The sequence below is a fragment of the Hyperoodon ampullatus genome (assembly GCF_949752795.1).
Source record: "Hyperoodon ampullatus genome assembly, chromosome: 17".
Taxonomy (NCBI): domain Eukaryota; kingdom Metazoa; phylum Chordata; class Mammalia; order Artiodactyla; family Ziphiidae; genus Hyperoodon; species Hyperoodon ampullatus.
The window spans coordinates 2,196,460-2,223,954 of record NC_136930.1 but is presented as its reverse complement, the minus strand read 5'-3'; positions in this window follow the sequence as shown (position 1 = coordinate 2,223,954).

Below are 27,495 nucleotides of genomic sequence, written 5' to 3'. Positions count from 1 at the left end.
TGGGTTTCAGGCACACTGGGACATGCATATCCTATATTATCCTGGCACTCTTGGCAAGAGCTCAGAAGTCATTGTACACTACATTAATATTCAACAAGCCCTTTCAAAATGTTTCTGAAGGTGGTGATAAAATTTCAGGGGCTCTTTCCCCCCTAGGCATTTATAAATACTGAATTGGTTTAGTAGAGAGGCACTCTCAGAAGGCTTCACCATAAACTGCACCTCTTAAAATAATCTTTCAGTACACCACATAGAAATTCCCCGAACTACGGTGTTGGAACAGATGGCACAATCGTACTATTTAGCATTGAGGCCACCCTTGGACTGATAATTCCAATTATGAAATTTAAGTCATGGAGGAGCAGATTTTGTTGCTGGTGCCGCTCAGAAGCGTGCTTTCCTGGGTCACACATTTCTCCATGTTCTGTCACACAGTAGGAGAGAGGCATCTGATGACACTCACACCAGACCACTGCCAGAAATGCAAAACCTAGTTTGAGTACCCTCTAGTTTCGTCTCAGACAGAATCCAAGCCTCCTAGGATGGACCTGGGAAGCCCACCTTCGCTCTGTCTTTCTTTCACTTGAGAGGCCGCTCTGAACCCAGAGGGCAGAATGAAGCCAGAAAGCAACCCCTTGTTTTCTAAAACTGAACAGAATAAACCGTAACGAAGCTTGGAAGCAGTTTAAACTCTGCAGGAGCCATCCCACAAGGGAAGGGATGCACTTCACACTGTTTAGGATCTTTGAAAAGAGAGTGATTCAAAAAGAAAGACAAGGCTTCCCCGGTGGTGCAGTGGTTGAGAGTCCGCCTGCCGATGCAGGGGACACGGGTTCGTGCCCCGGTCCGGGAAGAGCCCACATGCTGCGGAGCGGCTGGGCCCGTGAACCCTGGCCGCTGAGCCTGCGCGTCCAGAGCCTGTGCTCCGCAACGGGAGAGGCCACAACAGTGAGAGGCCCGCGTACCGCAAAAAAAAAAAAAAAAAAAAAAAAGAGGTACCCTGGATCCGGCCACCGTCAGTTAGTGGAGAAAGAGCGTTATTTCAGGATCAGGGCACTCCCCAACATTCCGACTGGAAGCTTGAGTTTGTAGTGTACCCAGTTCTGACTGTAATCTAGTCTGAAGCTGAAATAATCATTCGAGTGTCTGTTAAAACCTCTTGAAAATCATCCTTGTCAGGAACAACTGCAGAAGTTTGAGCAAAGCGAATTTACACGCCAATTGATGAATACTGGTTGGTTTTATCTTGGAAAATATTTTACTGATTCTGAAAACGCTTTCTGTTTCGTTGTCTAATTTAGTGGGTGTATACATCATGTCTGTTTGTTAAAGAACTGTGGATGAATCATTTGTTTTCTTTTAAACCTTGGAATTGACCCAGAATTATGACTGATCCATTACTTTTCTCACAAAATATGACATTTGGTAGGAGAAAAAGATTCAGAGACAGACCTAACACATTTTCTCCTTAGTTTTCTAGAAAAAGAGATTGTGAGTTTGGATCAGATTCACTACTTGTTCACGCAGAACAAAAGTGAAAAATCAAATGTGTGTGTTACTCCATTAGTGTCCTGGGGCGGGTGTAACAAAACATCATAGCCTGGGTGACTTAAAAACACAAATTGATCCCTTACAGTTCTGGAGGCTGGAGGTCTGAGGTCAAGGTGTCGGCAGGGCTGGTTTCTCCAGAAGCTTCTCCTGGGCGTGTGGACGGCCGTCTTCTCCCCACGTCCTCAGTGGTCTCCCCTCTGTGTGTACCTGTCTGACGTCTCTGTGTCTTGATCGCCTCTTCCTATAAGGACATCAGTCAGGTTAGATTAGGACCCGCCCTAATGACCTCATTTCACCTTAATCACCTCTTGAAAGACCTTGCCTCCAGATACAGTCCCTTTCTCAGGAATGGGGTTAGGGCTTCAGCACATGTAATGCGGGGACACGATTCAGCCCCTGGCGGCTACACAGCGCGCCTGCAAAGCTGCTCGGTCACCGGTGGGCGGAGGACGGGGCTCCAGGGACCACTTTCTGGAAGAAACCCTTGTGTTTGAATTCGAGGGGATGATTTTTATCCTCACTTTCCATTCTGATTAAATGTTAACTACCACAGGTGAATCCAAGGATCTGCTACAATTGACAGAAAGAGGAATAAATTATTGGACATTCAGTCGAGAAGAAAATACGCACCTTCATTCCCTAAGGCTCCAAGCCTGGGCTCGGTGTGTCTCTGGCGTCTCTGAAGCGGCCATGGCCTCTGCGAGGAATGGACCTGCCTCTGCATGCCGGGAGCGTCCCCGCGGTCCCGAGGGAAGGCAGGGAATGTAGGAGCCCAGCCGTGCACTCGGAGCCACAGGTAAGAGCCATCCCTGCGTCCGGGGCTGGTCCCCTTCGGCCACCTCCGGGCGCAGGCTGTGTCCCTTCAGGGAGGTGACCAGGGGCAGCGCCTGCCTTTGCCTTGACGTTGTTTTCTCCAGGAGCCCTCAAATCTGAGTGGAATGATTCCAACCCTTCTTATACATATAAAATATATATTCTGTCATTTTTATTTTCATGAATGGAGACAGTGGAATTTTATGCATAATGTATTTAAGAAAATCATTTTAGGGACTTCCCTGGTGGTCCAGTGCATAAAACTCCATGCTCCCAGCGCAGGGGGCCTGGGTTCAATCCCGGGTCGGAGAACTAGATCCCGTGTGCCATAACTGAGACCCAGCACAGCCTAAATAAATATTTTTTAAAAAGAAAGGAAGGAAGGAAGGAAGGAAGGAAGAAAGAAAGAAAGAAAGAAAGAAAGAAAGAAAGAAAGGAGGAAAATCATGTTATATCCTGGGCATTTAATCCTCGGCCTGGGGAGTTACTGCCACAGAACCTCCATGACCTAAGGATTTCCTGGGATTTCTTAATGATTCTTTAGAAAGAGAAGCAATGAGAGACGTGTGTCATCTTGAAGTGGTTGGACTTCTAAGGTCCGGAAGAAAGCGTGGGATGCAGAGGCAGCCTGAGCCTCAGCTGCTACCAGGGGTCACAGGGGAGAGAGACTTCCTGGCTGAGGCTGAGAGGAATGAAAACTGGGCAGGACTATTTTGGGTTTCGCCTTTCTCCCGGGAGATCTGTTTGCAACAGGAATTTACAGTGGTCAAATTCGGAGCATTTTTACTCTGCTGGCAGTAGTATCAGCTGGCCTGTCCCTTGCATTATGACGTCTGGAGATCTACACTCGACTCCCCACCTGGGCAGGACGAGGGCTGCAGGTAGAGCAGGAAGGGGCTTGTCGGCTCAGAACAGCACGGTCCTGGAGAAAACAAGGTGCATGAATATCTGTGCCGGTACAGCTGACGTATATCTGGGGGGATATGGGCCAGAGGTACCCAGCTCATGAAGCCGGAGCAAGGCTGGGGGAGAAAACATCAGACTTCTGACCTCCTCCACCCAGGGTCCCACCACGAGCCTGTGGTAGAAGATGCAGCCCCCAGGAACGCTCTCCAGTCCCTGGATACTTCCCTGGGCACTTTTCCTAGAAGGACACCCCTGGCCTTTGCCCCTCGTCACTCTCCTCAGGGGAGGCGTGGCTTCTCTCACTGGTGAATCCCCAGGGCATGAGCTGTCTGGGTGGCCCCCCCTTCCTCTTCCACAGGAGCGGCTGCCCCGGCCTCAGCCTGCCCTCCCTCATTCAGTCGACACTGCATCCTGCAGGTGGGGGGCCTGTAGCTCGCGGTGGGGGGAGTCCGTTCTGCGGTAACAGAAAGTTCTGCTGGAGATGCCTAGACAGCCTGGGACTTAGAGCATGGTGGCTACAGCTTTCTGGTCCTTGTTTGAAACTCTGCCACCCTGGCCCTCCTGCCACTAAGATGCCAGGACATACGCTCCAGGGGAGCTGTGCCTTTCACGGGGTGTATCACCGGATCTCAGCTAACAGTCATGCCTGGCTGGGGAGGCGAGGAAAAGCGAAGTCTACACCCGTGTGTAATGCTAACCTCGAGTCCCGACTGCCTACTCCAAACCCTTTTAACCGCCACAAACCCCAACAAAGAACAAGCAAAGTCCACTTTCTTTGGGACATTCTCCCTCCTCTCCCTGGTCCCCAGTGTCGTCTCCCCTCTGGGAGCTCCTGGAGTTTTTGGAGCTTCAAGAGAGACGTTTGCCATATTCTAACACCGGGTAGTGCTGCTGGCTTAGCCGCTACTGGACTCAAAGCCACACGAGGGTAGGAACATCGTCGTGGTCACCGCGTGTCCTCAGGACAGTGACCCCAAAGAGCACTTGCTGCAAGTTTGTCCGGTGAAAGGAGCTTCCCTCCTGCTGAAAGTGCTTCCAGAGCTCAGTGTCACAGCTTTGCACGTTCACCCTGCAGGGAGCTATGCTTTGCCCCCCAGAAGTTGTGAACTGCCTTTCAGACGATAGCATTTGATTAAAACAGGCCTTGCTGGCCAAAGCCGCCCACCTCCCCCGTCAGTCACACAAGAGGTGCCAGGCTGTGAGTGAGCCAGGCCCCAGGGGCTTTCGGATTTCAATAAACATCCGTACTCAAATGTTTAAAGCGGAAACAAAATCTTTCAAAAGATCTGAAACTGTGTTGAAGTGAGGATGAAATGCACTGATCTGAGAGCTGGCGCGGCGAGCAGAGCTTCCCAGCTCTTTGATGGTCACTGAGATGCGCTGAGGGTCCCACAATGGAGAAGAACGACGCAGGTTACGCAGTCAAGATCCCCCCTTGTGGACGTGCGGAAACGGCCACGCGGGGAGGGTCGGCGACGTGATGGACGAGCCCACGGCTGGTCAGTGGTTGAGACGGGTCAGAGCGTCCATCCTGAGGCTGGGCTGCGAGGGGCCCTGAGTGTCCGTGCAGGGACTCGGGTAATCCAAGCCCGACTGCTGGCAGAGCCGTTAGTGATGTGTGCGCACAAGGTGCCGTGATCCAGGTCATAGGAGGAATGGTCTGCGGTCTGGTTCGAGGCCAGGCAGGAGCAGAAAAGCAGGGGGCAGGGAGGCCCCTGGGCGGGGGATAGGCAATGGAGTGTGTGTTTTAGGGGACACACTGGGTGGACCAGCTTGAGAGCATTTTTCAGAAATAATCTGTTGGGTACGTGGCTTCCTAAATACATTAAAGATAGTAAATCCTAGTTATGCTTTGCTATACTTATTTTCCCATGTGTCCTGCCAGACCTTCCCTCTGGGCAAGACGTAAGAAAATGGTGAAGTTAGAGTATTTTTTCCACAACAAGGATGATGTGTCCTATGTCCTCCTCTCGCAGGAGGAAACAAAAGGCCTGGATACACAAACTTGATGCAGTTACACCCCAGAATATTATGCAGCGGTGAAAAAGCTGTGTGGTGCCGCACGGTTCCGAGAACTCACATGTTCTGTGAATCATGTGCAGCAGACAGCATAACAGGACCCGCCTACTCATTTAGAGAACAAACAGGCCAGCCTCAGCCCCCTCAGACCTCCGTGGGCCTCGTACGAAGACGCCAGGTGGAAGCAGCTCTGGAGGGGCCGGGAACACGCCCTTGTCCGCCTGTATCCACCCACAGCACTCACATTTGTGCCAACAGGAATGTGCAGGGACTTCCCTGGTGGTCCAGTGGTAAACAATCCGCCTCCCAATGCAGGGGACGCAGCTGGATCCCTGGTCGGGGAATTAACCAGATAGAAACCCACGTGCCACGAGGTGCCACACCTAAGACCCAACGCGGCCAAAAGAAAAAGAAAAAAAAAGAATGTATATATATGATAATTTTGTTAAAAGATAAATTTAAAAGCGTGGTTCCCAAACTGATTATTTTTGTCTTGTGGACAAAAAGGAAACCTCTACCAAATTTTCTTGGCTTGTGGAGATAAGCAAAAGCTAAAGCGAGAAAATTTGGGGAAGATGTGACTTTTTTTTTTTTTTTTTTTTGCAGTACGCGGGCCTCTCACTGTTGTGGCCTCTCCCGCTGCGGAGCACAGGCTCCGGACGCGCAGGCTCAGCGGCCATGGCTCACGGGCCCAGCCGCTCCGCGGCATGTGGGATCTTCCCAGACCGGGGCATGAACCAGTGTCCCCTGCATCGGCAGGCGGACTCTCAACCACTGCGCCACCAGGGAAGCCCAGATGTGGCTTTTTAAAAGTCGAGATGAGCAGGTCCAGGAGTCTGCAGCCGGGTGGGCGGGGCCTGGAGCACCTGCCCAAGGAGCCTTCAGCTGCTGCCAGCACAAGGCCACCTTCAGAGACGCTTTGGATGGACACCGACACGGTCCTGCAGGGCCAGCCAGCGATTCTGAGGTCTGGGTTAGAAGAATTTAGTGCACAGTCTACGGTTTAATCAATAATGCCTGTGTTTCTGTTTCTCTTCTTGATTTTCTAGAGTCAAAGCCCTTCCTTTTCATTACTTTGGCTTTAGCAGGTCAAATAAGACAACCTTTCTATTACAAGCAGACCTTGCAAACTCAAGGAGCCGCTAAAGTGACGTTAACATTGTCACCTCATCCTTCTTTCCTTTCATCCCTTTATTTTTTTTTTTTACTTATTAAAATAATTTGAAGTTTTACTGAATCTATTTTCTTAATTACTTGGGTTCCTAAAAAAGTGACCCGGCAATTAAATAATTGATTAGTTTTAAGTTAACTAAGGATTGCTGAGGGGACCAAAATTTTATTAGCAACAAATTATCTGGAAACTACAGAAAAATCACCAACTACCTTGACTCTGGGAATATTGTTCATATAGATCCTAACAAATGCTGAATGTGCCCCTTTTAAAATGAGAAAATAACCTTCAGCTCCTTTAAAACGTAGAGTTTGGCATTTTACTAAATTTCATGGGGAGAAAATGTAATGAGTCAATAAACCCAATTTGGAGGCTGGTTATTGTCACATAAATTAATTTGCCTGCTAAATGATCAGATTCACATCCACCTTTTCCCCACCATCTGCCTTACAACAAAGTTGGCATTGGACTCCTTTGAGGACGAACTGCAAAAATGTCATTACTTAAAGGCTTATTATCCACTGAGTGATGTTAAACTCCAATTTCCCTGCACTTGCTGGCTGATCAGGTAAAGAACAGAGTTTGGAATTCTTTTTTCAAACAACGGTATCCACCCACATTACACCACAGGCGTTTCTTTCTCTGGGGAAATCATCCAAGGGAGCGGTGCTGTCGTGTGACCTTGGCCTCCTGCTTGGCAGATCACCCCCGTTTAGCGGGAAGATGGCAGGCCACGTTTCCATGGCGCGATTGTGACTATAGCCTCTGCAAACACTTGCGATCTGTGAAATCTTCCCTGACTGTCACACTGAGTGATCCCATCGCATCTCTCTGTGCAATCAGGCACCTGGCGGCCTCTGCCCAAGCAGAATGCTGGCCTGGGAGGGTGTGCAGGCTCCAGGTCTTCGCAGGAGCCAAGTTCTAAATATGGCCCTGATGGACTCCCAAGGCCAAGATACTCCTCACCAGGATCTTCATACCATCCTTGTTTGATCGGAGAAGAGGAGATATAGTCAGTAGAGAAAGCACGGTAGCTACAAAAGAACTCTTCTATATTTAAAGGTTTTTAAGCTAAGCTATAGCACTCAATGGTAGGTAATTTTTTGTGTGTTTTTATTTTTTGCCTTTTCATCTGTGCTTTTCCCCAACAGTCAAGGTAGAATCATAGCCTCCAGCCCATCCTGTGCTGTGTAATTCCTGCTGTTTAAGCTTCACTGTAATGATACGATGTAGATTTCTTGACAGATCACTCCATTTTCTTGAAAGATGTGACAGGTAAATGACGCAGTGACTCAGATGATGATTGATAATTATATTACTCGAGGAAAGGATATTGGGAATATTTTGACCTCAGATTTTCACAAATGTATTATTAATCCACTAAAAGTTTTGAGAATTTACTATGTGTTAAACAGGAAAAAACAAATCCAATATAAAGAGAGATGGCCCATTCCCACAGGGCTCCGTGTCTCGACTCTAACAGGAAATTCAGACAAGTAAACAATAATCCACTACAGTACATGATGCAAAAAAATCTCATGTTAGGTTCTCTAAAGGGACAGAGTAGGGGTGTCATGGGAGGCCTCCCAGTGACAGGGTCAGGGTCCCCAAGCAGGAGGACCCCACAGGCCCTGCAGGAAGGTCCCCAGGGGCCGCCAGCTCTAGTGTGGAACCGAGACATGGGCAGAAATTCAGTTTTCAAAGGCTTCAGATGTCATGAGAAGGATCTTAGAATTTGCCCGGTTGCCAGCCATTGAAGAACTTTAGGCAGAAGAATCACATGCTCAGGATGAGTTTTAGAAAGCTCGTTTATCCCGCTAGCATAGCAGCAAATGGCCTGGGGTGGGTGGAATCTGAGTGTGGAGACCAGCCTGGAGGCTATGGGGATTCATATCCAGACAGGAGACAGCAGGAAGAAGAGGGTGGGTGGGTTTAGGATAACGGGTGGGGATGAGTCACAGCCACGATGCCAGCCATGGGGAAGGGGACTGTGCTCACCACACCAAGGGGGCTGTACTTCCATCCCCACCTCAAGCTGCGAGCATCCAAAGCCACAAAGACACTGATGGTACCGTTTCCCTGAAGGACAGGCAGTGAACTTCATGGGTGAGAGGTAAGGAGATGGAGCTCTTCCAGAGGCATGAAGATGAAGCAGCAGGAAAACAGCGGAAACCTAATCATCAAATAGGATCGATGGATCAGCCATCTGGAGAAGCATTTTAGGAAAATAGAACCCAAAAGTGCTAGGGGACGGCTTCAATTCTTAAATTTGGGTTAGAAAGCAGCGAAGGCAGATAAAACGTTGAAACCTGCTAAATATGCCTCCGGCTGGTGGGAGTGGCAGAGGGAGGGGACACAACAGACCACCACGGTCAAGGGCACCCCAGTAAGGAGACAGGCCCACAGCAGGGGGCGCTTGCCCCTCCAGGGGACTCTGCTGGGCTCCCCAAGTGCAGGGTCAGCCCTGACCCGGCAGGATTCCCGCCTTTGGAAGATATGTTTCTCGCTGGGTTTTCTCTACAAGATTCTGAAACATCTGGCTGCTCCGAGGGCTGGGACAGCTTAAGGGGAACTGAACACATGTTAAACGCCGAGAGACAGCCAAGTCCACTTCCAAGCGCAGAGGGTTCTGGGCTGACATGAAATCTGTTGGGTTGACTTCAGCTGTGGAAACTGTCAGACTCCAAACGTTCACCTGGAGACTTCCATTATCCAGACATCTCTTTCTTCACTCCAAATTGGACAATTTCCAGATAATCCTTTCACTTAATACTGCGTAGACTCAGCTTGAGAGATTCATTTTGGGAAGAAATTAACAATTCACCCACAGTTCTGCTGTAGTAGAATTCAAGAGAAGCCTCCCCAAAGTTAAAAGCAAACTCCACATTGTGGCGTAAGGGAAAGAGTCCCAACCTTCCAAGCAGCTTGAGCAGAGGAGAGTGTTATTAGGAATCCAAAGTATTTCAGAAAATGGAATTACATTTGCAGATTGTCATTTGCATTCAGAAAATAGAACATCTATCCCAAAGATGCTCTGTGAATTATATGCATGATTTGAGCCCACATTTTATATATGAAGCTTGCCAGTACTGAACCCAGCACCACAGAGCAGTTTACAAACTTTTGATCCTGTGCTTGGCAAAAACTGTTTTGGTCATCTTCATGCCATGAATGTTAGTGATAATGGTAAAACTCCATCTGAATTAGTTGCCATCTGATTTTTATATTATTCATATACACTCTAATTTTTAATTTAAAAATAAAAAATATTTCATTTGATGTTGCCAATTCAACATGATCAAACTTTTCCAAAAGCTGGTGCTAAGTCGTACGCTGACTTCATTTAAAATTTGATTCTATTTTAAGTACATTGAAAGTTGGGCATATTTATTTCCTCTAGAAAAGAGCTCTCAATGTCAGAACACCTTTTAGTAGTGTGGACTCATTTATAATTTTGGAACAAGGTTAATTATGACTATCTCATGATAACATAGAATATAGATTTTGTTCAGATTTTTTCTAGATCAAATATTTTGTTTCTCTGTAAGTTGCATTTCTGATTGTGGTTTCTGAATTCCTATAAAGTTTATAGTTATTGACCTTCCTCTTTTATATTCTACCTATTATTATTCCACCTCGTTCTGACCTATTAGTTTTCATTCTCTCCCGTTTTTTCTATAGAGTCAAACACTGCATGTCTAACATGTCTTTACATATTATACTATTTTTCAATAACAATAAAGTGTTTACTAAAAAGATGTTGGCATAGAATCAATACCGATCGATGGACATCTACGTTTCAATTTTCTTCCTGAAAATTCTAAGTTTAAATACTAGTCAACTAAGAGGAGGTGGCTATTGGAAAAGGACTTGCATTCTTTCAACAGAGATGAAAAAGCACGAGCCAGTCAAATGTCAGGGATATATTTAATGCTGAACGAACACACACATCACACACGTGCACACATACACCTGCACACACACTCCCATGCACACACACATGCATGCACAAGCACGCACATGAGTGCAAACACACAGACGTGGGTCATCAGTTTCTGAAAAGCACGGTGTTAGACACTTTGAAACCCACGGTTTTCATCTCACATCCAGAGACACCAGCAGATCTGCACACTCATTATTCAGATCTGCACTAGCAATTCTGAACTGATGCTATTTACATTGAATTTTGTTAACTCACTTTGATAATAGGATTAAGTAGTTGAACACTGTTTGCTCACCTCAGAGGCAAGGACGATCACCATCCACGGCTGTTCCAACCTGGAAAACACACAGTGTTTCCAGGACCCAATGGCCCTGACCGTGTATTTCTTAAAGACTGTGGAGATATCTATTCTCCTGTTCAAAATAGAAAGGCACATTTCAATATATAAATAATATAAAAAGAATATCTAATGAAAAACAACTATTTGATTTTAAAAGACTCTGGAGCTCATTCTGAAAAGCCCAGAAAGTCAGACGTGGTGACCATTCCAATGCAGTACTTTTCTCTCCATCTTCTCATCACCACGTGTGATAAACATAAATGCGTCTCTTTTCAGGGAAAATTTTCTTAGCTGTTTCTCACAAAATTAACATAGATTACTGTGTAACAGTCCCAATGGAGCTTTTTTTCCCCTCTGGTTGCACTGCCTGGCACGTGAGATCTTAGCTCCCTGACCAGGGATTGAACCTGCAACCCCTGCAGTGGAAACATGATTCTTAACCACTGGACCACCAGGAAAGTCCCCCCAGTGGAGCTTTAAAGGAGACAAAATAAACAAGGCTGGGAAAGCACTGACTCTCTGGGTCTGAGATCAGAAAACTTTCCAGATAATTTATGAGTGTCTCGGTAGTTGAAACACTGTTCTTCACTCCAGGGTGGTCATACCTGCAGAATCCCAAAGCTACTTTTGTACATGTGACAGCAAGCCCCAGGGGGTTGGGACATGTCCGACTTTATAGCCTCTGCCCTGCCTTGCAGTAGCTGGCATACAGTTCATACTCAAACATTTGCTGAATGACTTGATGAACCGTTTCCAGCACTAATGTAAGTGCGAGAGCTCAAAGACAAGAAAAGCCCAGGACAATTAAAAAGGCCGTGAACATTTTCTATGCATCTCACCTTCTCTTTAGGCTGAGTCTTGCTTGCAGTTACGGGTAAGGCTGAATACACATGACCATGATTCACCAACATGATCACAGACAACTCCTTACCCCGCCAGGGGTACACTGTGCTCAGAGGACCAAAGAGATCAGTGGGCCACAGATGCCAGCCCGTCATGTCAGAAGTCTGGGAACTTGGAGGTAATGGGTCCAGGTGTGATTCTGGTGGGTTAAAGGCTAGCAACACCCGGCTCCAGCAGCTGAAGACACGGCACTGAGCTGTCGCCCTGCCCTGAGGCCCAACACACAGGACCAGGTACAGGAGGACTTGGGAAATGCACAGGCAGGCGGGTGCCAGGGGGAGTCTGCAGCTGGACAGTCGATACTTCTGAGTCAGAAAATTATACCTGAACCTCCTGCCAGGTGGGCCCCTGAAGCCGCTTTTGGCTGGACCTTCAAGATTTGAGCTTTCTCCCTCCTCTCTGCACATGGCCTTTCTCAAGGACACCCCACTGCCTTCCTCTAGAGATCGGCCACCGGACTGTCCTGATTTCTCCAGGTCCCTTCCTCTCTGCTGCCTCAGGAAAGAGAAAGGCACTGGTATTTCGGCTTTTACTACTGTTTTACCAAAAGGCAATTAAATGTGGAAAGTGGTGAGCGTGGGGGAAGTTTCAGAGGCTCGGGGACCCCCTGAGAACGTCTGGCGTGAGCTCTGTGTGCCCAGTGGGCTCTGAGCCCGGTCCTGTGTCAGCACATCCGCACGACCACCCGGAGGAAGGTGCTGTCATGACTAGTTCCATTTTCAAAACCAGGAAACCACAGTTTGCATAGCAGTTAATTATCCCTTTACCTGTATCATGCCATAAAATAGCCCAGGCCTTACTTCTCACTGCATTTTCTTTGACTCCTTTCTGAAAGGTCTGGAAGTTTCACACACGTATATATTACCGAATGGTATGTGTATATATACTTCCTTCAGGATCACATTTAATTCACTGAAAATATAAGACAACCCAATATCTGACCTAAATCTTAGGATGGACCTAAATGAGAAAGGGATTCTGACAGGAAGATGGAGTCCCTCAGAACCAAGCCCTTCCAGCACGGTGTGAGGGCGGAGAGAGAAGACAGAGGAGAAACAGAGCAGAAACCAAGGACGGAAAGAGAAAATGACAAATGTGAGAAAGAGGCATTTTGGAAATATGTCTTTAGGCATCTGCCCTTTCAGAACTATTTTTACAAAATATGGTTTTCACTTTGTAAGCCGTGTTTTATAAAATTCTTCATATGCTGGATACCCCAAATCCGACTCCTGGACACCGCATTGCAATGTGCAGTTGATGCCGGAAACTTAAGATCACGTCGATGGGGCGAAAATATGATGGAAACGTTTAAACATCGCTGACGGTGCTTACATTGGACTAACACACTCCATTCATTTGGCATCCAATAGAATCCTTCTCTGCCCACTTCCTGTCCACAAAATCTCAACCCTAAAGCCATTCATCTCTAAGAAAAGGTCTGAGGGTATCTTCTGAGGAAAGTATATTGACCTCTGTTAAATATGGGTTATAGTTTCCTGTTATGTTTTGTACTGTGTTTTTGAATATGTTAAATATTTAATAATTACTTTTTAAAATGATAAATAGTATAAAGGAATACTTGTAGGAGCAGAATGATATCAACATTTTAGGGAAGTTGTCAAAAGAGTGTTCTCATGTTGGTCCGTAACGTCCTACCCCCGGATAGGCAGGATGGGCAAAGAGCCAGTCTGTGACAGCACAGCTGGCACAAACCAAATTTCCCTAAAAGCCCCTTCATTTCCAGAAAGGAGGATGAGACTTACTAAGTCTTGAGACTTCTAACTGCTGAGATGATTTTCTATTGGTTTGCTTGAATGTGTAGCACTGGGTATCCTGAACGAGGAGCTTAAAGTTTTACTAAAATAAAGTAATGATTAGGCAAAATACACATTTCTGTTCTATCTCTACAGTATAAAATCAAGTGCCTTACTAAAGTAATTTCTTTTTTTTTTCTTATGTTCAAGCTAATACAATCAAGTGCATGAAAGACGCCAGAGACCCAAGTAAAATTATTAAAAGAGGATATGTTTTATTTTCAAAACTTTGGTTGAATTTTTTATAGGAATAAATCGTATGCAAACATCAGGGTTACTATGTTTCAGGCTCTATCTGTCGTATTCATTAAGATCCAACGCAAGATGCCTTGACAAGTTGACCAGCAGAAAGAAGCAGTATTTGAAGCACTTTTATGAAAGATTAGTTCATAGCTTTGAGACTGTTTATTAAATATATAAAAGCACTCTGTTGTCAAATAAATTGTCCGCCCAGCATCCCATGACGGTGCCCCTGAGCTCAAGCCCTGGAGCAGCTCCCCATCTCCTAGGAGCACTTGCTGAAGTTCTCAGAAGCACAGCCCTGACGTCGGAGTCGCGTGGTACTCACGGACAGGCTGGGTGTCCTCCTGTGGAACCATTCCCAGGACACCGACATCAGACAAACCGTTCTGAGACCATGACCCATGGGACAGAAGCAAGCCCACTCTGTCCAGATAGAACACCAGCGGTTCAGGCACAAATGACCAAACATCGCCCTCTGCCGGCCAGGACAGGTAATGCGGCTTCTGCGAAGACCCCGGCTTCAGCCCTGCTTCTGCGCTAGAAATAGGGCAAGATGTAGCCCGATGCCCGGTCGTAGAATCGCCCCTGCTCCCCGACAGCATCAAGCCTTAGCAGAGCCCTCTCGTTTGAACCTTCCTCCCAAATCACCTAACAGAAGCCCAAATCCCACAGTCGTTTCCTTCCAGCACCCTCTACTGAGACGGCCACCGTTCCCCGTGGTGTGTGCCCTCCCTGGCTGCAACCAGCAATAACCCAGCTTCCTCAACTGGTGTGTCCCTGGTGTGTTCCGGTGGGCTTTGGTGGTTCCCCAATGTCATGTGGCTTTTGCCTTTTGCTATTAAAAACAAAAACTCACAAAACGGCTTCTAATCACTTTTTCATTTAACTCGATAATTTTTTTAAAGTTTTGAACTGAATATTGTTGAAGATGAAGAACACAGACATCACATTTAAAATCTCCACGGTCATCTGTTCAGAACTGCTTTGCCAGGAGAAAGGGATTATTCCCAGCAGGAAGTTAGGTGGTCATAACACTGATTTTTTAACAAACCCAAAGTATAGGGGTTCTCACAAACTAGACCTGCTCACAGAACTGCAAGGGGTGGTCTTGTCATTACAACGGGCAAACTGCAGGAAGGCTGTTCAGAAAGAATGTCAGTGTTTGTCTAGAAAACCCAATATTGAAGATTATCGTTTATTTTGCTGGGATTTACTTTCTTTTTCTAACAACCAACAAGAGATACTGGTGATTCTGAGGGAGCTTCTGTCTTTATTATCACGTGTACAAAGATGTAGTGAAGTGTCTCTGTGCTCTGGTAAATATTCTGCTCTCTGGATTCTCTGGCGCTATTGTTAGGGCTCCTCAAGGTATGGGGCTGAGGCTCAGTGTTACATTTACAAACCTATTTTTCAAAGTTTTCTTGTTGATAATCTCAATTTTGTGTGGTTTACTGTCATATCTGATTTTTGTTGCTTTTTGGGTTTTTGCCTTGTCGTGTGACTAATAAAGGGCTTGCTTTAGGGGTCAGAGTGACAGCTCCGCAGTTTTGTTATTTTTAGCTTGAGTTTATTTCGGTGATATTATCAAGTCATGATGTCTTTGCAGGAATCTTTTTGGTCTCTTGTTCGTTTTGTGGTGTTGGTTTAGTTAACACCAGATACCGTAATCGGCACATACGTTGAGCGCGGCCCACTCCTGCTGTACCACGTGGCAGATGCTAAAAGCAACGGAGACACCCTGGGGCTTGTGGGTCACCCCCTTCCCCCCGCCCCGTCCTCTCAGGAGGCCTCATCCACACCCGAACAGTGACCGGACACATGGACCACATGAGGACCATGTCCACAGGGACAACCAGGGACGGCCGCATCTCGACCAAGCCTAGCACCCTGGGCGGGGACAGTCTGAAGGGGAGGGACTGCACCCCACAGAGGGACCAGCAGGGGTACTGCCCGGCGGGGAGGAAATCGAGTTACTGCCCATGAAGCAGGTGGGTCAGGCCTGGGGCTGCCCAAGTGCAGGGTTGATGGTGGGAGAGAAGACGGCAGCTGTGGACACGTTGGTAGAATTGAACCGATCTCAGGTCCTTCCCAGAACTGTTTGCAGCAACTGAGTTTCTAAATGAGGTTAAGTACTTACTTAGCAAGTTATTTATGAAGGAGACGAATGAAACGCAATCCACCCTTAGACCCAGGCCCCCCCGGGCCCCGCCCCCGGACCCCGCCCCCAGGCCCTCCTGCCGTGTCCCCTACCCTCCTCCGTGTGCGAGGGGCTCAGAATTCCGTCCCCAGATGCTTGCGCCCACGTCCAGCCTTGCTCGTCTCTCCCTTGGTCTCTCCTCCAGGGGTGGACCTGGACGCCAGTCTGCAGCCTTAGGCCTGGGGGTGGCTGAGTGGTGGCTTGTTGCCAGGGCCATGGACCCGAGGGTGACAGGAAAAGGGGAAATGCCCCCCATCCTGGGGCAGTACCTGGGCCAAGAGATCTCATAGGGGGCCCTCCGCAGCCCTGAGGCCGAGCGACGGAGTTGCCTTTGCAGAGAAGAGTGAGGGGCCTTGGGCGCCAGAGCCACCAGACCCAGGTGGGAGCCTCTCTGCCACCTACGAGTGGCTTGTCATCTACAGCTGCGTTGTCCAGCACAGGGACCACTGAGCACAGACGGCCGCTGGGCACGTGGAGTGTGATGGTCCCAGGAGAAAGAGGCTCGAACTGCAAATGCACAGCAGATTCTGAAGCCAGAGCCCCGCACAAGCACACAGGGAAGCTCATCAACAATTTCATGACAGCTACCTTGACAGCTAGAACATTTTGAAGCTACTGGTTAAAAGTATATCATTTAAAATGTCACCTGTAAAAAAAAAAAAAGTCACCTGTTTCCTTTTTTATTTTTTAAATGACCTCTCTGACGGGTGTGAGATTTCTGCTGGACACATCACTGACCCAGAGCCTAAGGGTGGTGGCCACCTGTCCTGGGGCCCCCAGGATGGCCTTAAATCGCACCTAGTGTCCTGACAGAATCATCCAGTTTGGCTCTTCTCCTGGATTTGTTTTTGATCTTTAAACAAAGTAGTGCTAATAGCTGCACTGAAATAAGCTGGAAGGGTTTGTAGCCCTGTATTCAGTGGCTCTCGGTGGACGGGAGGCCCCTGCCTGGTTAGCAGAGGCCAACCATGTGTGGGCGATTTGGTCACAGCCCATGTCCTTTCCCGGCCTTTCCAGAAGCGTTTTACTAACACCTCCCTCTCAAGGACTCAAGCCGGCACTTAAGGATTACACCATATGCGCTCAGCAATGAGCACGTGTACAAACGCTCGTGCATTTTGACAGCTGCGGCCTCTCTTTAGACCTGAGCGACACTGCAGCAGGTGCAGGTGCGCTGGGGATGGTGTCTACACCTCGGCCAAATCCAGGGCTTTGCTGCTCCTGGTTTTCTCCACTTAGTCAGACCACCTCTTTCACCGTCCTGCTGCACTGCACCCAGAACGTTCTGGATTATCGTCTTACATGTCTTCCACGGAGCAGAATTTACTCTGTGGTTACTAAGTGCTCAACACCTGTAGAGAATCTTCTCAGGTAAGAGCATTACGGTCCAAGAATCTTGATGGCAAATTCTTTTTTTTTTCCCCAGACTCCGAAGTTATCCCTTCCTCTGCCCCCGCTTTCCTCTTTGGTGACCATAAGTTGGTTTTTTATGTCTGTGAGTCTATTTCTGTATTGTAAATAAGTTCATTTGTATCATTATTTTAGATTCTACATGTAAGCGGTATCATATGATATTTGTCTTTCTCTTCCTGGCTTACATCTCCAGGTCCATCCATGTTCCTGCCAATGGCATTATTTTGTTCTTTTTTATGGCTGAGTAATATTCCATTGTATATATGTACCACCTCTTATTTATCCATTCATCTGTCAATGGACACTTAGGTTGCTTCCATGTCTTGGCTATTGTAATAGTGCTGCGATGAACATTGGGGTGCATGTATCTTTTCAAATTAGAGTTTTCTCCAGATATATGCCCGGGAGTGGGATTGCTGGATCATGTGGCAACTCTATTTTTCCAGCTTCTTGAGAGACTGAACCAGATCTGTCCAGCTGAGCTGTTTCTGAATATCTGACACACAGAAACTGTGAGAAAATAAATGTTGTTTTGAGCCAAAAAAAAAAAAAAATTATGGTCCATACAGAAAATTCAGTGGGAAGTACCAATAATTTCAACTTTAACGCTAAATGCAATTTGGGAAAAAACTGCAGGCAATTTTATTTTTAAAAACTTAACAAAATAACAAAATTGTGAAACATTTTCCAGGAAAAATACCAGTGCCATGGTATTTAAAAAAGAAAAGAAAAGAGAGAGAGATGTCTAAAAAAATTGATTAAAGTGTTTGAATATATACCAAGAATAATGATCTTGCTTATGTTATTTTAATGATCAGATAATCTGTATAAAGTAGCTTACATTTTTTCTTCAATGTATGCAAACATATGCTACTTTTATTTTTTAGAAAATTTATATTTGAACATTATGTGTAATGTAATTATTTTACAGGTCTGTCTACCGCTATAATAAAACCAACAGGTGTTCAATTTTATTAAACTTAGAGACTCCTTTTATTCTCAGAAGTACTGAAGTCTGGACGGTCTACCCTTTGGTCACCAAGCCCAGAGGCAGTTGATACCCCTCCCTGGGGCTGTGTGGCGGCTTGATGCTGACAAAAGTCCCCGGGCTGCTGGGACTGGTGCCCGTACACCCTTCCAGCCACATCCGTCCTCCTGTGGCTTCCCATGATGCTCCTCTCCCTTCATTTCCACTTGCATCTGCTTCAAATGCCTCCACAATCAGCCCCAGTGTTACTGCACCTCCTCACTGGGTTAAAGTAGCCCAAAACTAAGAACTGAATCATTAGCACTTAAAATTTCTCACCCAATTTGCCTTTTCTGAACAGCTCTCCTTTTAGAGACTTTATAATATCCTATGGGACTAAAGAAAGGGTCCTTTTCTTTGAAATGACTAAATGATCTCAATTCAGCATTTTTATTACCTAGCAACTGTATCTTTCAAGTCAAAGAACACTAATTAAATCGAGGCCCTAGTGGTATAATTTTTAATCATTACCTAACTCACCAAGGTATAAGTGTCAAACAAAATACAAAGTTTCATTTATTATGTCATAATTATGTTAATTATACTAACTCACTGTATCAATTTATTAAGACATCATCAAATCCCTAAGATGGCTTAAAACTGAGTATGTAAATGAAAAAGATGAGAATGTACCTAGGAAGGTCGAAATCAAATTTTTTTTTGTCATTTGGGCTTAGATTTATATTTTCTAACATGTGGTCTTTTCAGATTATCGATTAAGACTCTATTATTTAAAATGTAAAATCAAGGCTAATCAGTAAAAGTCTATCCTGCCAAGAACTCTAAAGGACATGGGGATCAGGTGAATTCAGAGAAAGGGACTGAGCAAGCTTTCTGCCTCTAGCTGGGTCTTCCTTTCTAAGCCTGTGCCTTGAAGCCCTAGCAACGCGTACGCAGCAGCCTCTCCTGCAGCAGGGCAGCATCCCGGTCCCAGCCGGCCTCGCCCTGACCCAGCGGTCACAGAGCTCCCCCATCAGCTCCAGACTGGACTAGCAGCAGTACCTGTAAAGCTCAGAATTTCTGCACCTTCCTACAGCTGCATTTTTCCACGAACCCAATCACTGAAATCTTGTTACCGATGAAGCTCATGGCTGAGATGGAAACACATGTCCTAGTTTAAAAATGTTAAAACATCAGTGATCTGCATAATAGATTGTTTAAACTTTAAAGAAAAAAAAACTGTGTTAGCCTGCTCTGATCCTAATATTTGATCTTTTTTTGCTACTTCATTTAAATACCATTTAAGTGTGCAAGTGGAGCTTTGAAAGTGAACTGCATCAATGAACTGATATGAATTGATATATATTATGTGTTATTATTCAGTACTGCATAGTACTTTAGGAGACGCAGAGGAAGGTCAGATCTTAGATCTGGATCCTAGATCTGCTCCTAATACACTGCATGATCTGAGACAATTTATTAAATATTCCATAAGGAGCTAGGATTGTGCTTGGTTATATGTAAAGGAAACCCCAAAAGACCATGACTTAAACAAGATAAACATCGATTTCTTTTTCTTTTTAATTTAATTATTTATTTATTTATTTATCGGGTCTTTGTTGCTGTGCGTAGCCTTTCTCTAGTTGTGGTGAGCAAGGGCTGCTCTTTGTTGCAGAGCACGGGCTCTAGGCGCGCAGGCTCAGTAGTTGTGGCACGTGGGCTTAGTAGTTGTGGCTTGCAGGCTCTAGAGCACAGGCTCAGTAGTTGTAACTCACGGGCTCTAGAGCACAGGCTCGGTAGTTGTGGCACACGGGCTTAGCTGCTCCGTGGCATGTGGGATCTTCCCAGACCAGGGCTCAAACCCGTGTCCCCTGCATTAGGAGGTGGATTCTTAACCACTGCGCCACCAGGGAAGTCCAAGATAAACATCTATTTCTATCACACATAAACTCCACTGTCATTGGAGATCCTCAAAATTTCTTTCTGCTTTTTTATCCTCAAGTTCTGAGTCCTGTGGTTCTTACCTTTAAGATAACCTCAAGGTCCAGTGTGGTGCCCAGGGATACAACCATCACCTTCATAGTCCAGGAGACAGGAAGAAGTGTCCACCTTCCTGAGTTTTCCATTTTTTTGATACTAGTGAACGTTATGTAAATTTTCGCCATTGAAATAACTGGTGTGGTTTCCACTTTCTGACTGTCCCCTGACTGATCCAGTGCAAACTAACTTTGGACTTGAGGGTCTTGGGCACAAAACCTGGTGCACCACTTCTGGGCTGTATAACTTCAGGTAAATTCATCGATCCAATCTCAATTTCCTCATCTGTAAAAATGAGATGATATTGCCTGAAGCTGTAAGGAGTAACGGATACAATTCAAGTAGAACAGGCCTATTCATGAAAATCACATCTCAGATGTAAAGAAGTAAAACAATATTCTTCTATTATAGAAAACTCTTTTGGAAGGGCTTCATGGCACTGTGGCCTTTCTAGAAAGAGAATGAGGTGGAAATGAGTGGAAAGTAATTATCTTCGCTACAAACCCCTCTATATAGTTTGAATGTTCCACCGCAGGTATAGTACTTTCATTTTATTTCTAAAATGGCACAGAGATTTTCTGGGCAGTGGATGATGAGTCATTTTTGCTTTCTTATAATATTTTCTATTAAAAATGAGAAGATGTTGGACTCATGTGGGGAAAGGCACGTTACAAGCTTCACAGTGTCTGCAGATCTGAGCAGGTCTGATGATGGGCCTGGGTCCCCTCCTGCAACAGTTGGTCCAGCCACTGGTCCTCTGAAGCCAGGCTGCCTCAGCACCAAGTAGACAGGTGTCCAGTGTGTGAAGAGCAGGGCGATTGCCGGCCTCAGTAATTGTGGCTTTTACTCACACAGGGACTATTGCAGGTTTATGCTAGATGAGGCATGCTCCCAATTTATTATACATTATTCTATGAAGCATTATTCATTTTTCCACATTTGTGTGAAAGATGATGTCTTTGGTAGGCTAGAAGCCGGCTATGGCTGGGGAGTTCACCAAAAAGAATTGATTCCAAACCAGGCTTACTGATTATGATCCTTACTGGATCAGGGACAGAACAAGAACTGGTTATGTATCAGCAAAAATCAAATTGTGATTTAAAGGCATTAATTTTGTTAACCAAATGTATGCATGTGATTAAAATGCAATATTGCTGTGATTATAATGCAATCAACAGATTATTAAACTGCAATCAAAACGTCAACAAGTCCTGTGTCTGCCAGAAGTCTCCTCAGCACATTATTTTAACTCGATCTATAAACTAGTTTTTAGTAAATAGACTCTTTCCTATTTCTCAGCTGTCACATTTCTTTTTTTCCCTTTTAATTTGTTACCTGAAAGAAAATATCAGAGAGACATTTGAAGGGATGTAGTGTATCTTTCCAAATATAATTTTTTTTAAAGTATACAAACCAGGGTTTATCAGTATTATTGTACAGAATTTGATCTCCTAAAAGGAAAAAATATATAAACATCCTGCTCGCTTGTTTACAACACAAAAATGAAGCAACATGCTAATGAATGATAAGCTTAACCCAACTTTCATGATAGAAAAATTCGTTTTCAAATTAATTTTTAAAAGATTACAGTATCTAAAGGTGCTCAACACCAGCTTGGATGTGATTACACTTTTAAAATACTTTAATGCAGGTGATTATTAGATAATAAAATTATAAAATCTCCAAAATGTAGCCATCAAAACATGCATTTAAAAAAAATCATACATGTTAACCACACCCCTAGCTTTCTTTGCTTTGTCCACAGTTTAAAAATACCTTGCTGATTGTCTAACCCTAAATCAGACGAGAAAGAAAGAAACACTCTAACTATCTGGCTCATCTTGTCCCAGGACCTGCCCTAAAATGAAACCTAAAATATCTTTCACCGACTATATCCTGATTTTTATTTACGTTAACACTGTCGGGCGTATTTAATATGAACCGTCTTCTCCAGGCTCCTTTGGAGTCCTGTAATCTCAGCTTCCAGAAGCTTTGTTCTTTGCTGGAAAATTCTTCCTAGAAGCTCTGGCTGTAGCTATGGTGTTGTAATATACAAGGCGGGGAGGGCCGCCTTCGAAGGTTGAAACACAAAGAGCTCTTACATTTCAGCAAAATAGAGTCTCAGAATTGTTTTCTTAGACTAGGGTGGGTCCCAGTGGCAATTACGGCATCTGAGGCTTCATTTCTAGCCTGTTTGAACACGAGCATCGTCCATTTCCAGGCCTGAAGAGCTGGGAGACATCTTAAAACTGACCTGGGGACTTCCCTGGTGGCACAGTGGTTGAGAGTCTGCCTGCCGATGCAGGGGACACGGGTTCGTGCCCCGGTCCAGGAAGATCCCACATGTCGCGAAGCAGCTGGGCCCGTGAGCCATGGCCGCTGAGCCTGCGCGTCCGGAGCCTGTGCTCCGCAGCGGGAGAGGCCACAACAGTGAGAGGCCCGCGTACCGCAAAAAAAGAAAAAAAAAGTTACTCATGAATCTTAGAGATGCCCTTCCTCGCAGTGCCTGACAGGACTGTAGAAATCACCCCACCTTTACCAGAGGAAGGAGCAAACCGGGTCCCTGAGAGGCCGGTGGTGGGGGCTCGTGTGGACGCCAGCCCAGTCAGCATTACAGCTGTGCGGTCACGTCCTCTTCCGCCTGCCTCTTGCTCCCTAAGACGGGCATTTCGCCTCCCGCTTAATCTCCCTCCATAAGGTGGAAAGGGCAGAACAAATAAGAATAAACGGGACCATCCATCCAGGTGAGGCTGTACTGACCACAGAGCACCTGCTGGGCAGTGACCCCTCTGCCCCCGTACCTCCGAGAGGGCACGGCCGTCCTGCACCTTCTCCGGAACAGCTGCAGGCTTTCAGGCTCAGAAAGTGACGAGGCCAGTGACACCCACCCAGTGCTGGGCAGCCAGGGGCACAGCGGTCCTCTGAGCCTCCCCTCAGCCTCCCCTGGGCCTCCTCTGAGCCTCCCCTCAGGCTCTTCTAGTTCTCATTGGTGGTGTGCTCTTGGAAATCTGTCTCATTCGGCTCTAGCTGCTGTAACAAAAACACCATGGACTGGGAGGCTTACATAAGACACATCTCAGAAGGCTGGGAACCCAAGGTCCAGGTGTGAAGTTTGCGTCCCGGTGAGAACTCCTTCTGGCTCGGGGACAGCTGCCCCCCACTGTGTGCTCACATAGCAGAGGGAGACAGAGATCATCCCGGTGTCCTTTCTCTTAAGGGCACGAATTGCATTCAGGGGGGGCCCACCCTCCTGAGATAGTTCCCTCCAAACGCCCGTGTCACATTGGGGTTGGAGCTTCCATGTAGGACTCTGGGGCACACATTCAGTCCACAGCAGAACCCTGGCACCGTGTGCACATTAGTTAAAAGTGAGATGCAATATTAGATCCCCAACTCCTCATCAGTACAGAGTGACAAGGAAAGTGCAAACTTGGGTTTGCTTTGGACGCTGTCAAATTAGAATGCTTTCAAACCACGCATGAGATGTGAAGAGTATCAACCATCCTCTGCTGAATATAATTTTTTTAGCGTCTTAAGCCTGATTCCTGACCAACTAAAAATAATTAACCCTTATTCCTTTCAGTTTCTGTATTTTGACTGTTTAAAATATCAACCTGAATATTGTATTGTTCCATGGTGCAGAAAATAAGCTACTTTACATATATACTTACATATTTAAGTCTTAACACATTGTATGTAATATCTGATTCTGAATTAAGAGGTTTCTCTATAAATTCAGCGGTGGAGAAAGTCAGCTTCATAAAAATGATTTAGGAAGAGATGGAAATGTTTTGATTCCGTGTTTCAAGAAAGAAAAGTAATGAGTCTCTGGGATCATTAAACTCAGTAAAATGTTCTTCCTCTGAAACTGTATTATTATCATTTGAAATAGTGAAAACATCTTTAAAGCCAATAATACATTACATAGTTTGGAAAATATGACTCATTTGGAGAGCGCAAACGTGATTCAGATATTTAGAGCTTCACTCACTACCTAACATGGCTCAGTTCATGAAGAGTGGGTATGTTTGCTGAAGTGGAAAAGCCATGGGGACCCTAACTTGTAGCATTTTAGGGATCTCCTACATTACCGTGTGGCTGCTCTGGGGTAGCCTTCATTCAGTCATACATTTACTCACTTCACAAAAATCTGCTGCGCATTAGATCAATGAGACCAGGCCTCTGAGACAGTCACGTGGAGGACCTCACCTGCCGGTCCTGGAGTGAGTGGTGACAGCAAGGACACGGCCCATCCAGAGTGAGTTTAAAATCAACCTGGGTTTTCCCAGGCCCCGAAACGGGGGAGTTGATCCCAGGAAACGTGGCCATTAGACGGGGAGGGAGCAAAGCCAGTAACAGGTGTGTTGTAACATTGCATCTCCCCGGGGGCTCCTGGAGGTGAGCGGTGCTGGAGCAGGGGGCAGGCCGGGGGCCCCAGCTGGACAGGGTCACAGGGGTGCGCTCCCTGGACTTTACATGGTTTCAAACACTCTAAGGGAACATGAGACCCTCCTAAAATTTCTTACGTGCCCTGCGGTCTCCCCAGAGATAAACTTCTTTCCTCTCCTGGCCTCCAGCTTTTCCTCCTATCCCTTCTGTCTCTGGTTTGGAAGAAGATGAAAGGCTGGAAACAATCTTAAATCACCTGTTTTTTTCTCGAACTTTACTTATCCAATAATTGCTATGCAAGACATCCTTGATGTCATGGGGCCACAGAGAGGGGAGTGGCCGTCCCTGCTTGGACACTGGGATGAGGCTTCTTACAGGTGACAAGGCTTCTTACAGGTGACAGGGCTTCTTACAGGTAAGGCCTACGGGAGGAGGAGTTTGCAGGGTGGGGAACAATGTCACACTGTACAAATTTACTTCATAAGTGTTCAGTTTGTCAACTCCGTTTAGGATTGTTCCTTGGGCCATACTTTGAAACCCACCCCAAAAATATTGTGTACTGGACTTTTATGATAGGTACGAATTCCTCTTCACTTAGTTTTTCAGTGTCGTTCACTCTCCCCGCCCCAAAATAGGCAACTCTTTTGACTCACTGCGATTTAATAATATGGCATCCATCCTGGTTTATAAATTAACACTCCAACTGATTTACTCCTCTGGGCACCATCCCTGAAATTCGCAATCTTGCCACAAGGGGGCAGTGTCTCCTGCTTCGAGTAATCTAATCCCATCCTTTCTTGAGATCCAAACTTCAATCAAGGATTTTGTACAAATTCTGTGTGTGAATCTAGTGTCTAAGTCCATTAAAACAACTAAACACAATGTATGTGAAGGGTACATAAGAAGTCTACTTACAAACTAACTCTCCATGCAAATTTATGTTTGTGTTTTATGTTTTAAATTTTAATTTGTTATAAATTCAAGCTTGTGGAAAATTTACAGAAAAGTAAAACTAAATTAGCAATTTATTTCTTTTCTACAGATCAAAGATCGCTACCATAAAAATTTTAGTACGCCTTCTAAAATATAATTTTACTCATGTAACATGTATAATTTTACATTTTCAGATAACACTATATATATAGAAACATTTCTCAATTTGGTGGATTGAAAGAGCTTCATTAAATTCCTCCAAACATAAACATTTCCCAATTTAGGTTATTTTCAATTTTTCGACATTAATTGTTTAATATATTTGATATTACCCTTTGAATGAGATCATTGGATGCAATGCATGCTTTTTTTTAAGACTTTTTGATACATTTTGATAAATCATTTTTCTAAATAAGAAAATAAGGGGTTTTAACTTTATTTATTTATTTATTTATTTTTGGCTGCATCGGGTCTTCGTTGCTGCACGCGGGCTTTCTCTAGTTGCGGCAAGAGGGGGCTACTCTTCGTTGCGGTGTGCAGGCTTTTCATTGTGGTGGCTTCTCTTGTTGTGGAGCACAGGCTCTAGGCACGTGGGCTTCAGTAGTTGTGGCACGTGGGCTTGGTAGTTGTGGCTCGTGGGCTCTAGAGCGCAGGCTCAGTAGTTGTGGTGCACGGGCTTAGTTGCTCCGTGGCATGTGGGATCTTCCTGGACCAGGGCTCGAACCGGTGTTCCCTGCACTGGCAGGTGGATTCTTAACCACTGTGCCACCAGGGAAGTTCGGCTTTTTTACTTTTTATAAGCAATTCATATGTGCAAGATATATAGTTTTAGCTTTGCATGCTTCCAATATGTATGAATTTCTGTTTTCATGATTTAGTTAAACAATAGTAGTTCATCTCTGTTACAAAGGTTGTGTGGTAAAGAATTGACCTTACCCCATAAGAGGTCTGGCCTTTGTCCCCAACTCCTGGGAGGGAACCCCTAAACTGCTTGCATTTCTGAAGCAATAATAGTGTCTTCACTGAGCCCCTCAAATGACACTGACAGTTTATGTTAACAAGCTGACGCCTGGTGGGTATATGGGCCACTTTATATCAGCCCAGCCTCTGGGGCAGGTGCTGGGCTTGGAGACTGAGCTCAGCCCTCAGGCAATCAATCAATCATGCCCTGTAATAAAGTCTCAGTAAAAACCCTGACACTGAACCCCGGACAAGCTGCCCTGCTCAGCAATACTCCATGTATCACACGTTGATGCTGAGAGGGTTCCACGTCCTCAGGTCAATGGAAGCTGTGCATTTGGAACTTTCCAGAAATATTCGATATATGATAATATAGTATAATTAACCAGTCTCCTACAGATGGGCAAATGTACATCTATCGTTCTCTGAACAGCTTTGAAACACAACAGAACTATGTATTTGTATTGTGCTTTTCAGTTTTCAAAGGGCTTTTACATCCACTGTTTTATTCACCTGACTGAGCAATGATCTGCCAGGGAGAACAGAGATGGATTCTTCGATTCGCCAGAACCTCTGCTTCTGGTGGGAATCCATCCTGATGGAAACTGAATCAACAGCATATTTTCAACTACATGGCAAATAGCCAGATGCAAAATACTACCCTAGAAAAGGCATCACCTAAATGAAGTAGCACACTTGGGACTGACCTACCTTAACGAAAACCACGCCCTTGTGGATTTCTAAATTTGTTGAAATAGGCAGAAGTGTAGCACTTTGGGAGATGGACACACATATCTACAGAGATGCCACATGCATGCGAAGCTTCCTTCTAAACTGTGATCTTATCTCTCTCTCTAAATGTCTCCGCTGTTTTTAATACCAAACTTGTTTAGCTA